The sequence below is a fragment of the Pholis gunnellus genome, assembly GCF_910591455.1.
Source record: "Pholis gunnellus genome assembly, chromosome: 21".
Classification (NCBI taxonomy): Eukaryota; Metazoa; Chordata; class Actinopteri; order Perciformes; family Pholidae; genus Pholis; species Pholis gunnellus.
The window spans coordinates 12,337,673-12,351,253 of record NC_136548.1 but is presented as its reverse complement, the minus strand read 5'-3'; the positions used below and the strand labels follow the sequence as shown (position 1 = coordinate 12,351,253).

General features: G+C 44.6%; 1 protein-coding gene across 2 annotated transcripts in view; it reads right to left on the bottom strand.

Moving 5' to 3' along the window:
- adkb (adenosine kinase b) overlaps window positions 1-13,581 on the bottom strand; it is a 94,516-nt gene that overhangs the window by 54,512 nt on the left and 26,423 nt on the right. The gene's annotated exons all lie outside the window — the stretch shown is intronic.

Genomic DNA, 13,581 nt, shown 5'->3' with positions numbered 1-13,581 from the left:
TCCATCCTACTTATGCAAACACAGACTGTGTGTGTGTGTGTGTGAGAGAGAGAGTGTGTGTGTACCTGCTACCACAGGACGCTCCCTGAACGGCTCGTCGGCCATTTTTTGGTCTCGACAGTCCTGATGTACTCAGTGACATTTACCTGATGAGAGGGTGGCGGGGGGGAGGTGGGTGCTGCTCAAATTCTACAGCGCTCAGGTTTAACCTCCAAAGATTTATTGACGTACAGTACGTGCTGCTGCTTGCTCATTTTATTGCAGCCTCCTGTTTTGTTGCTGACGGCGGCCCCTTGTGAATGAGATGTTGCTGCTTTTGGGGATGACCTGTATATGTGTGAAATTAATCATTTCACGCGACCAAATAGCATCTCGGTGGGGGAAGAAAAATGCATTTTCATCACCCATCCAGAGATGCTCTCCCCTGTTATTCCCCCCCCCTCCCCACACCCGGTATCTAACTAGTTCAGATAGAAAAGATAAATAATCAAATGGACAGAAAACCCCCAGGAAAAAAAGTCATTACTTTAAGCAAAGGGTCAGGTGTATTTATAAACATAGCTGACCTTGTGGCTTTTACCTGGTAACAAAATCAGGCTGCACTATCCCTTAACTCCATTAACCCCCTTTGATTTTTAATAGAAAAAATAATTTCCCATGGCCTAAGATGATATCTTCAAATTGCATGTTTAACGGAAGTATTCAATTTGAGTGATATCAAACACAGAAGACCGGCATTTTGTTTACCAGTGGCTGCTATCAGTAAATGTTTCATATCTCTCCCAGATAAATGGCTATTAAGTGATAACATAGACTGTATATAAGAAGTGGACGTAGTCATCGGCATGTCACCCATTGGTTTGTAAACTGCCGTCATGAAGCCTCGAGTTCGTTGATTTTGCCGTCACTATATTCGTCACGTTACTTTATTTGGAGGAGAGACGTAGAGGCGCCCTACGTCATTTTCTCATAGACTTCTATACAATCTGACTTTTTGTATAACCGAAGGAGTCGCCCCCTGTTGGTCAGTGAAGAGAATGCAAGTTGCTCTGCCTGAGCGCTAACAAAAATAATCGTCGATTGATTTTCTGTGTACTTATGTTTTCAGCACTAGTGTGACCCCCCCCCCCCCTAACCTCCTCCTTCCTCCCCACCTGGCTGAAATACACAAAAACAAGTACAAACACGCACACGCAAATCCACAGTGAAAGCCCACAGAAGAAAAAGCTCTTCTTCCCTAACCTCTTGCTGGAGGCACCTCACACTTATCAAGGTCACTGGCTCGGGTACACGTCAAGTCCTATCTGATTTTCTCTCCGCCGTGATGAGCTCCGAATCCAAGGTTAGGAGCTGCGGGCTGTAAATAATGACAGCGCGGCCCCTCCATTTGCAGGCCTCTCAGGTGGGAACAGAGAGGGCCACTCAGGGGCCCCCGTCCCTCTGATGACAGCATGGTGAATCACAGTGGAACGATCGACCCCCCCTCCTCCTCCACCACCGCCATCTGAACTCTCCTACCTCCTCTCCCTCTCTCTCTCTGACCGTCGGCTGTACTCTCACTGCCAGCTCAGCTTGTCATTTTACAGGGTCATTAACAGACACACACACACACACTAACATGTGCATGAGTACACTGTGCACCCACGCAGGGAAAAGGCTGACACTGACACACACACACACACACACACACACACACATATATATACACACATTCAGAGAAATCCTCTTTAGTGCCACAGCTTCAAAACTCCCTCCCTTCCTAAAAAAAACACCCCTGCTTTCGCCAGAAGCTGCTCTCCTACTCCAATAAACACAAAGCAGCAATAGATAAGAAGAAAATGTCTTCATTATGAGCATGTAAAAAAAATGTATCTCGCAGGGTTTTTTTTTCTCTCCTCTGCAGTGCACAGGAGCGGGGAGTTATATCAATTCATTTCCATCCCTGGAACCCTGCAGACAATCCCTCTCCATTCCCAGATTACGTGAGATAATACCTCCATTATGACAAAAGCGCTATTCGCGGGGTCGCCGAGAGGTCAACCAACCCTGCGCTGGGTATTCATGCTTAGTCACATCCCAATTATGCCGCAGTGGCGGAGGCAGAAATTGGCAAATGTACATCAAGGCGCTTCATTACTGAGGGCCGCTCCAGTGAAATTAAGCAGCAGATGAGACAGAGTGAGATTTGCCCCCAGGCGGCATGTTATAGAGAGAGAGAGAGAAAGAGAGAGAGAGAAGGAGGAGGATGGGAAGTGAGAGGGAAGCTGAAGTAACAGATTTTTTTCTGAAGGTGCTGGGAGCTTGCATCTTGCACAGCAGCTCATGTATATTTACTTAACTAGGGAGAACGGAGGTCCCCAAAGACTAATAAGTTCCCATGATACACCACAGCGACATATCTCTAGGTGCGTTTAGATACGAAAGGGAAACCTAATACAAACAAGCGAGAAAAATATCCCTGAAAAGCAGGGGGTGAGACGCTGCAACGGCGTACTCGCTACAGGCAAAGTGATAAGTAGACATTATGTTAAGTGGAGAATAAGTCTGGTGTCTCTTTCGGTTTGGCTTCCATTTACCCAAACAATCTCACCCTCCCACCCATGCAACCACCCGCCCGCCCAACACTCACCCTGGGGCCCCCAGATAGCTATTAATTATGACATCTCATGGTTGCAAGGAGCCCCACTTGGGGAGTTGACCTAGGCCTGCTCCTCAACATCCAGCAGCTGCCACTCTTCACTACGGAGGCAGCCGCTTCGCGTGGCAGCTTCCAGGAGGGCAATTACACAGCCCAGATGAGATGAGGCCGCTGAATGTTTGGGACTTGAGCGCTCAGACCGCCATTAGCACTATAAGCTATTACATTCCCTCCTCTTCTTTTTTCTTTTTTTTTTGTGCTCCCCTGCCTTCTTCCGTCTCCCCGCTCACTCGCTGCTGTATATTGATGAAGTGGTAATGGGACCTCTAGTTAGATTTTCCTCCTGTAAAAACATTGTCTTGTTTCTAGTCTCCCCCAGGGGTCAATGTATTCTCCCGGAGTGGCTGGGAATCATTCCTGCTCTATTAATGATGCAATTCCAATGCAATTCGGATCCACCGAAGGCGCCGCACAGTGGGCTTTTGTGGAGAGTTGATAGATGACACTGTGTGTTATCCTGCAGTTCCACAACAAAGCGCCGCCTTCTGCACATCACCGGGGAAGCTGGTTGGCTGTCACTCCGCCTTCCACCTGCTCGCACTGCTCAGTTCATCCTTAAAACAAGGACAGAGGCGAAGTCTCCGCTCCACCTCACCAGTGGGGTCCTCTTGAGGAGAACATGCCCGTGCCTAATGATGGCCACATTAATTATAGGCTTATCAACCCAGCAAAAAATTCAACAGGGCTATTTATAGAGGGCCTAAAATCAGCTGAGGGCGAGGGTGCTGTACGCCGGGGTGGCCTGCAACAGCCTCCCCTCAGCCCGTCTTTTAGAGACAGAGGTGGAGGCTGATATCCGTGTTTCTTTTTACTGTGCGGTTTAAACAACTAGCAAACATCTGTCCATCAGGACCTGTCATAGCGAGCACTTTTATATGAAGCACGGCGGAGCGGAGGGCCCTCACTACGAGCGCTGACATTGATGAGGTCTGGCAGCTTCCATTAAATCACTCTCTCCTGTAAAGTGCAGGGCATCAAAGCAACCGGCCGAGGATTTTTCACTCAATCAGGTAGCACACAAGCTACCCCCCCCAACAATACTCCCTGTCCTCTCAGGGGCTGGAGCCTTCTGGTCAATAACTCCAATCAGTTCAATTTCATGCACAGTTAGCCATGTTGGGGTGCTAGGGCACTGCTCGCGTCGGGGTTGCATATGTTGTTGTCGCTGTTGTTGTTTTTCTTTCATTTTCTTCTTTTTTTCCTTCCCTGGGAGGGTTGATAAGTGGGGTGAGGACTGTGTAAAAAGTGGAAACTAGCCAGGGCTAGCATGCTTGTTTTAACCCTCCCTCACCACAGTGGGCTCCCTGCCAAGCCATTAAAAGTCTCTATGCTCTGCTTCAGTGACACAGCTAAAAGAATAGAGAGCAGGCGAGAGGGAGAGCTGTAAATGATCAACACGATAATGAGCTGATTATCAGTCAAAGGCATGGATAAGCTCTCTCTCCAGTCATTTCCTTTCAGATCAGTCAACCACATTCTCCTCTCTGCAATCAACACTCAAAGGGGAGGCAGGAGGCATAGCATGTAGCCCGATGGGAATCCGGCCCAATATCGGCTTCAAAATATCCAGATCCTCGTCGTCTTCTGAGCAGTGCCTGGCTCGACCAGCATGCTGGGAAGGCTTGTGTGTCACTACTCCAGTCTCCTTTTGTAAGAGTTGTTTCACAGTCGTCTTGTAGCTCTGGGCTCTGGCTGCTGGACAATATGAAGATGACTGATGCTCTAATGATGTTCAAATGTACTGTGCAATCTGCAAGTATTTGGACAGTGACTCATTTCCTATTGTTTTGGCTCCACTTCAGCATCAGATTTAAAATTTAACAACAGTGGTTAAACGGCTGATTCTTGGCTTTAAAAATCCCAATAAAATGGGGACCTTTGGAAAAAGGGTTTCTTCCGAGAAATCGGTTGCACTGTGACGAAGAGGACCGGCCTATAGAATCAGACTGATCTTGACGTCCCATCGGTTTACACTTTGATCCTACAATGTGCTTTCCCACCACAAGAACCTGTTTCTCAGGGATTTAAATCAATGAAAGTAATGAAACAATTTCACGGAACCTTTAAAAGGCGTTCATACTGAGTGAACAATGGGGATTTGTGCCAGTGCAACCAGATGAAGATGGAGATTTCCTCATTAGTTAGTTATTTTTGTATTAAAATATTGTGCAAATGCAAATCAGTTAGGGTTTCCATCAACTACTGTTATGCAAATAGACCACAACAAGATTACATAATTAATCAAGGAGCAGCAACTTTGATAATGGCTTTTCCTTGCTGATTTCCACTTAAGATGGCATTTGTATTATGCATGTGATCCATGTATAGTGTGTCGCATTTTTAATCAGCCACTGGGGATAAAGAGGGGAGGCGACGTGTACCGTGTAAGGTTCACAGCATCTCGTGGAGGCATGTGCTGTAAGAGGAAGTGACAACGAGATGCATGTGGTTTGTCTACAATAGAAGGAGCAGAGGCAGGCACCACGTCACTGTGGAAGTGCATTTTATTCCTTTATTAGATACTTGACAGTAGAGAGATGACAGGAAATGAGGGGAGGGAAAGCTGGGAAATGCGAGGTCTCCAGCCAGAGACACACTGGGGACGTTGTGTTCATGGTCAGCGCCTTACACCTCTTGACCACCAGGGCATCCATCAAATCTGTTTCCAAAAAATATCTACAATATGCAAAAAATAAGCGTAAAAACTCATTCATTTTCTTTTAGAACTTGGGTACCATGACTTTCTGAATTTGTTTCTATATCCTCAATTTGAAAATGTGTGCGTAAACAGAGCCAGTACAATAAAAAAATTAGTCACTGTCTAAATGCATCTTGACTGCACTGTACAGGGTATCCGCCATGTTTAAAACCCAGCAAATACAACAGAGAGGATGCTACAAGTGAGGAGGAAACAAACTGTTCGGCCCATACTAGAGACTGGTACACTTCCCCAGGGGAGTGGCATTAGACGGCGCAAAACGCCGAAAACAAAAAAGGCAGACAGCTTGCATGTCCGCATCCATGTGTGCCACAGAAGGGGGCGGCGGGCGAGGAGGTGACAGCTCCCAGGAACAGCCCCCGATGATAAGCATCAAACTCGATGACGCGCTGACACACTCCATAGGTTCTGATGTTAAACATGACAAGAATGTCCCCGACAGTATCTGTGCACCCTCTTCAGAGAGCTATCAAAGGGCAAGTTCAGTGAGCACAGAAAATAAACCTCCTCCCCCACCACACACACACACACACACACACACACCTCCTAACACATCTCACTGCAGCATCTTCACACTGTATAGGAAGCAGGGATGTGTCGTCGTCCCCAGGCGGCAAGTTTATCTAAAAAGGAAACACCTGAATTTCTTTTTGGCTCCTTTTCATTCCCTGCCTCCCTTGTTAAACACACAACCTTGATTTTGTTTCTGTTGCCCCGGAGGGGTGAATTATTTACAGGATAAACAAGTTGATGTTGTTTCAGTCAGTCAGAGCCAAACTCCCCTATCGCAGCAGCAAAGAGGCAGGAGGGTTTACCTGGCAGGCATGAGGGGCTGAGCTCGGATCCCTGAAACCGGGGAGCAGCTTCACAATGGCAGGTCGTACAGTGATACCTTTGTGAGGGGGGGAGGAGGGGGGAGAAAATACCTCCACATCAGATTCATGGGCTGGGAGTCCCAGACTGCCGGGTCGCCCTATTTATCTGAGACAATGGCGGCTGTAAAAGCACATGAGCTCTTTTGCTCAGGGTGTGCATGGAGCGAGGACGGGGGTGTTATTAAGTGATCATAAAGTGGTGTACGTGTTTGCGGGGGTTGTTGCCATTACAAGGTTCAGGCGGAGAGATGATGAGGGACCTTTGCAGCCAGAGCCTCTAATCCTGTCTGCGGTCCATGGGCTCCAGCTGGTGGGAGTGCAGCTGTGCTCGGCCCCTACACAGGTGAATCAGTTCTGCCTCCTCCAACAACTCCCCTGTACGCAGTGTGGCGGCTTTGCACGGTGCTTTGATCTCAGGAAGGTGGCGGTGCCCCCCCCCTCTCCCTCGGATACGGCGACAGTGTGATCCGTGTTACCGAAAAGATGTTTTCTTTTTTTAAACATACGCCAAATGACAGCCCCGGTTGAGGGCTTAGCACAGGTCAAGCCCGGCTAAATTCAATGTGGCGGTGTGGAAAATTCACTTCAAAACATGAGCTGCTGGGAGGAAGTGCGCTTTAATGAGTGTTATGACTGCATATTGTGACATGATTTACAAACAGCGAAATGAATGATCGAGATCACTCAACAAAACATATCCATCCCAGACACTATGATCCCTAATCTCTCAGTATATCCATTGTCGCATCACTGACACGCCTATCTGTTCAGCAGTAATTTAGACATATATAAAGTAGGTCCCTGAACATAAGCAGCTTAAAAACACGACTGCCAGAAATTCTGTAAATGGTGATCGTGTTGCATTATTTCAGCGTAGATGCGTGACTTTTCGAGGAAAGCGGGCTAGCAACAGCATGCACTTCACATCCATCAGAAACAAGCAGACAAAACAGCTGTGCTCCCACTTTGACCTCTGACCCCATCCGCATTTGCCGCAAACTGATTCACTTTTAAACACACTGGTGTACTTTGACAGGGACACAATGGGAGGATATGATTCGGCCCTTGGCGCAGATCAAAAAAACAACATTCCTGATGTCTTTACACACTGTATCAAGATCCCACTTATCGTATTACACATATCCTTTGTGTGCTTTTCTGCAGGCAAAGAGGTTTCTCTTCGTGTTACCAGCTGGAAATATCAGTGATGAGCCTCTCCGCTTACTAAGCCCGCCGGTGTAAAGGCAGTTTGTGTGCAGATTGTGTGGCCGGCTGGCTGCACAGGTAAGCAGAAAATAGCTCTGAGCTCCGGCCTGACCTTGAGAAGCATGCTATTCAATCAGTGAGCTTGCCGCAGTAAAGGCCCTATCATTGCACTAATAGACTGGATCTTCCTCCCTGCCCGGATCATGGACAATCCACGGATGGCTTCCTCCTGCTTGGCAAGTTAAAAGGGGCAATTTACTCGATAAATTAAACAGAGAAAATAAGCCATGATGAAAGAAATGCTGCTGCTGGGCGGGGGTATAGATTGAACTTGTGTAACAGTCGGCACACCTAATTTAATTTTCGGTTTATAGACACAACAGAATTGGATGACGGCAATTGACAAAACAGTTAAAATGCGAGACTGAACAGACTGTGCTCGTGTTCTCATTGCCAAGAACGAGCATCAGAGGTGGAGCGAGTGTGCAGCGCGCTCCTTATCTGCACCCATCATCCAGCTGGAAGCAGACAGAGTCAACGTAATAAATAGGAGATTTAAGAACAGTTGCCCGCTTTGAACCTTCGAGGTTGTGCCATCAAATTCCACCTTATCAACTGGCAGCTTAAACAAGTTGTGTTATTTCTCTGACGGCTTACAGACAGAGGGAGAGGGGGGGGGGGGGGGGGACAACAAGCTGGAACCGTCATAACTACTGGCTGCTGCAGTGCATCGTGACAAACAACGGCGGAAAACTTGGGATTTATTGCTCTGATAACCTTCCAGATTCCTTCGGCTGGTGCCGTGCGCCAGACAACTCTGACAGAGTTATGCATCATTAATCCCCGTGAACACTGCCAGTGATAAATAATGCCTGGGCGTCCCTATGAAAAACAAGGCAGTTATTACAAAACCATAAAGAATGGTATTCGTATCATCACTTCAAGCAGATAATAATGTGAAGATACGATGTTTCAAGGATTCAAAAGCACACTCGTGGTGACAGTGAGCTGTATATTTCTCTCCTCTGTACGAGCTGTTGGAAAAAAGAACTCCCAATAAATAACAGCACTTGAGCAGAGTAAATCAAAGATCTTTATACCGGCGCCATACTGCTTGCAATGCTAAGCAGACACTCGGGCTATCAAACGGCATTTAGTACGTATTAAACCAAGAAAGAGAATGACTTGGCTCCATCTTTGCAATCACGACTAGAGCGGAAGCAAACAGCAGGTAATCGGTTAGCACACAACACAGCATAAAGTGCGTCTTTGCGACCTGTTGCTTCGACGTTTCTCACAAAGAGCAGCTTATTCCACTCATTTGTATGAGTTCTCAAGGCTCAGGCTTGAAACCAGTCCAACAGCCATAGTAATACTATACCCCCCTACAGGTGTAAATTCTTGGTGGTTAAGCAGTGCAAAGAGAAACTAGAAGGAGCTCCGTTTGATACAGAGATGTTTCCAGCACCAGATGCTGTGGGGCCCCCTCTTGTGAGAAGCCAGGCGAAGATCACTTACTTTCCTATTGAGAGTTGGAACATAAATTTCAAACCCTGCTATAAATCAAATATAAATTTTCAGCTCGCCTCACTTTTCCCGAGAACGGCTGCAATAACAATGTCATTCGACTCTGCCTGGTTACCATTAATGCTCTGGATTCCGACCATGCTAATGAGTTGGTCCCGTATATCCTGTGCGTTTTACAAACCCCACCGAAAGAGAAGGGGAAATATCACTGACCTATTTAACGCTTCTGCAGGTTAAGAGAAGAAAATAAGGTCTGTGGCAGATGCTCTTTACATTTCCAAACTCTCTCAAAATGGATTCTCCTTGCCAGGTATAACACCCTTGCGTGCCAATAATGTTAATATACCGAAACTCTGCGGCTGCAACTTTCACATTTCTAGACACAAACGTCTCTGAGCCAGAAAAGAGGACAATGCACTCCAGTTAAATCTAACTTGAGTGAAAAATGTGATTTCTATTTAGATATTGTTCTGTGTGCCAACAAGCCTCTCTCTCTCTCTCTGCCAAATGAATCAAATTTGATCCCATTCATTCTATTTTCTTCTTGAAATCACAGTCTCATAATAATTTTTAAAAACTGATCGTGGGCCAACACTGATTCACCTAACTCCAATCCCACGCTGAATATTTACTGGAATGTCCACATATCACCATCTGAGACATCCTAATAACCCAAATATATACAGTCTAGTATCGGAATCCAATTCATACTGTATATATATATTTATTTTATTTTTTTCCCTCACAGTGTAAACAGACTCCCAGTGAATAACCCCAAAGCGGCGCTGATTCTGGCTACAGAGACCGTTAGCGAGAGGCATTCTGGGTGAAGCGCACTTTAATTTTTAAGCAAAAAGAAAAACCAATTTCAGTGCAGCACCTGCACCCTTCTGCCCTGTTGGCTTTGGCGAAGCGGATTCAATGAGTTTTCAGCCAAGACTCCAAGGCTGCCTGCCTGTAAGAATGTGCACCGACAGAAGGCTTTCAGAGAAGAACCAAGGTCACCGCTACAATAACACAGCACAGAGTATCCGCTCGGAGCCAGGGGGAAGTGCTGTGTGTCTCTCTCACACCCTTGAAATGAAAACCAATGAGTGCAGAAGGATACCAAGTTCAATAAACTTAACTTCACTTTGTAGCCTCTGCAGGAAAACTACACGAGCAGGACGCTAACACGCTGCTCGCTTGTTCTTGTGGTATTATACACTTAAATATAAACCAACTGTGTGTATAAGCAAATCTCCATCGTTGCAACATCAATTAGGCCTCAAGACTAACGGTCGTGGCTTCCAATCCTAACATGGTGAATATAGGTGTTAGTGTAATAATGTCACGAGCTGATGCCAGACACGCGAGCCTCTTCCAGGGGAAATGTATCGTCACACAGCTGCCTCTGAAGAGCAAGGAAACAGATTTAAAAGGGCAAAAGTCGACCTTAAGTTTTATGCTTGACAACCAAAAAGGACAGCGCTGCACTGTACACTGTAATTCAATAAAACACTACAGAATAAAACAGTCAGATATTAAATAAGTACATGATGCTTTCGATCGACTTGTAATCATCTCTGTTTTTGAGGCATAATGGGTTTTTTTTTATTACTGTGCGAGATAGCAAGATATCTCAAAATCTTGTTTACAGATCTCAATTACATTTGTGGAAAAGTTGGGCGATGAGCCATGGGAACAAGTAATCAATGTTTGGTGCATATCCAGGAACATATTAATGGACTTCTTAAAGGATAACAACAAAACCAACAAGGTGTAAGTCCATCTCCCAAGCCCACTGGATCCTAATGAAAACTGAAATCTTAAAAAAAATGTATTAAAACAAGTATATAGTTTCATTTTGTTCCTATTTCATTTTTAATACCAGTAGCTTCCTAACAGCTGGGCACTGCAGTTTTTACCAAACGTTTAGCAGAAAGGAGCATTTGTTGGGGACTATTTTCTGCAGCGAATGAATACACGTTCGGTGCTCGAGTGAGTATTTACTGCAGCGCGACTGTGTTTGTGGGAATGACTCAAAACGGACGACGGTGCATCAATGTGGCTTGTTAATGGCTTTTTCGGACTACAATGGAGGCACACACCAGACTTTGGATACACAGGCAACACTAATTGCTGGTGTTGATCTTTTCATGGGATTTATGGACAATAAGAAAAACATAGAGCATCAACAGATTTACTGTTCATTAATTCAAGACAGAACATTGTGGCTATTTTCTCATAATCTATATTGATGCTGATTCAGATGCAGATAAAACTTAAATTTACACATTTATAAACATGCATAATTCATAATATCATCAATCATATTTAACTATAAAAGAGTGTTGCTTCAACATTGTGGTGTTGTTGTATTGGACTATATTTAAGACTATTTCTAACATTTTGTCTGCCTCATTTAACAATATGCAGTGTCAACGACAACTAATAATGAGTTCACGAGGCGCTTTTGCAACTCGTTTTGTATCACGTTGTACAGGGGCTTCTATTTTCCTCATCTACCAGTGTTAATTCATTGTATACGAGTGTGCATGCAAGGAGAAGATTTCTTTCTATAATTGTTAATGATGGGAAAGCCCCAGTAGGCTTCTTTAAAAGGTTGTCAGAGAAATCGCTAACAGCTGCCAGCCACAGGAATTCAGAAATGCCAAACCAGCACTTTGTGATTGGCATAAGGAAGTTACACCCACTTTGTAATAATACGTTTCTCTTTGGTGAGTTGCCAGATGGGTCGCTGCCAATGTAGACATGACAGACTGATCAGATCCTTCAGTACAAAAACATGAGGCCAAGAAAGACTCTACTTATTTGTCTGAGGTCAGGGTCAGGTTGCTGTAAAGCTCATAAATACAAATGAGATGTAACTTATATAACAAATCTGGTCATGGTGACTGCACTCAAAAAGTCATTTTTGATGAATAAGCCTTAATCATAGCTATTCGCCTTTTATATATTTTTTTACACACACTTCCATACCGAGTAGTGCTTTTGACGAGGTAACAACGGCTGTACAAAATAATGGAACAAATGTATAGCGTTAATTCTTAATGGCAGTAATTGTACATTATTCGAAATGGCTAATTAATGACTTTTGATACAGTAAGCAGCGTGATGCTGCGCTGCTGTGTCGATGGGGACTGTGGTGTTGTAAAGAAGCTAAGTCAAGCAAGCAAAAGCAGCAAAAGCCTTTCAGAAGAAAAGGTGCTCAACGGACTGACTGTGGTCGTACATCTTGCTCGACTCCACCACACCTGTTCAGGTCCGGCTATAATAACCTGCTGTCTGCTCTGCAGGTGTACTCTGGGTATTTACTCCAGACCCATTTACCACAAATACATGCTACCGTATGTCATGTTCCTCCGGCAGCCCCGTTTCTTCGTCTGTCTGCTCACCGTCAATCCACTCCCCTTCCACAGTTGATGATACATTTGCTTTTACCATAAATCAATTTTGGAAACTCAGCAATTACCCAACCCCACAGGGAGTCAGAGGAAATCTATCAGTCAGAGGTCCTGAAGATGCTCAATAGTCAGTCCTGTCACTTCCTGTCCGCCTGCTTCAAAACACAGTGGTGAGCCTCAGTGGTAAAGATAACACAGGTCAATAACAACCGTCTGACTAGACACAAGTGCAGAAGAGGAGCGAGGAGGGGGAACGAAACGAAGACATACAAGTTGTTGTTATTCTCAATGTTCTAATGTATGCACATATTCAATATATAAATTACATATATATATATGAATATTATACATATTCTTATATATAAAAAGTATCTTAGGATCTAATATGTATTTTTGTGAGACATTAATTATAATAGCACCTTCTTCACGGCGTCAAGCCCACCGAGAGACTGGTAAGAATAAAACTATTATACTAATGAATTCCTTAAAGTCTGTTTTGAAACATGTAAACGATGTCCTAATTTCATACTACATACTAATAACACAGAGTACGTACAATATGCAATTTGTCATTGTTTGCTGTTGGAACGGTTAGTATAATAGGAAATCAATGTACTTCTCTGTTTCCTACCAAGAGGAAACAATACAACACTTGAATCAGCAGGCATTAATCAAACTGCAACTTTGGAATACCACTGCCAATTAAACTTTTTTTAAAATTTAATTCAATGCTTGTTTTTGTTGTCTGCGATGTTCCTGTTTCTGCCTTACCACCATCTGGAATTCGATTACATTTTTTTTTTCAGCCGCAAGAAGCTCCTCTGATTCCTTTGTGCATTGATTCATAGGACAATAATGTTTGTGAGCAACACACTCAAAAATCAAGCACATCTTTTTTTTCAAAGCCTGCTTTGAAATTGGGATACAGAGTCTCTGTGGTGTTGGTTGCAGATAGAGGTCGATACAGGCCATAGATTACTTAATGCCCCTTTAATAACTTTTCGGTGCAGGAAGTAATGCTTCCAAAGACTGGTTGTATGTACAGCTGCACTGCCTGAAAGCCCCTTGAGACTGATGTGTGATATTCTACTACAGTCCCACTGCTACTTTAACAGCAGCTAACAGAGATTTAATTTCTTTACATGTTTA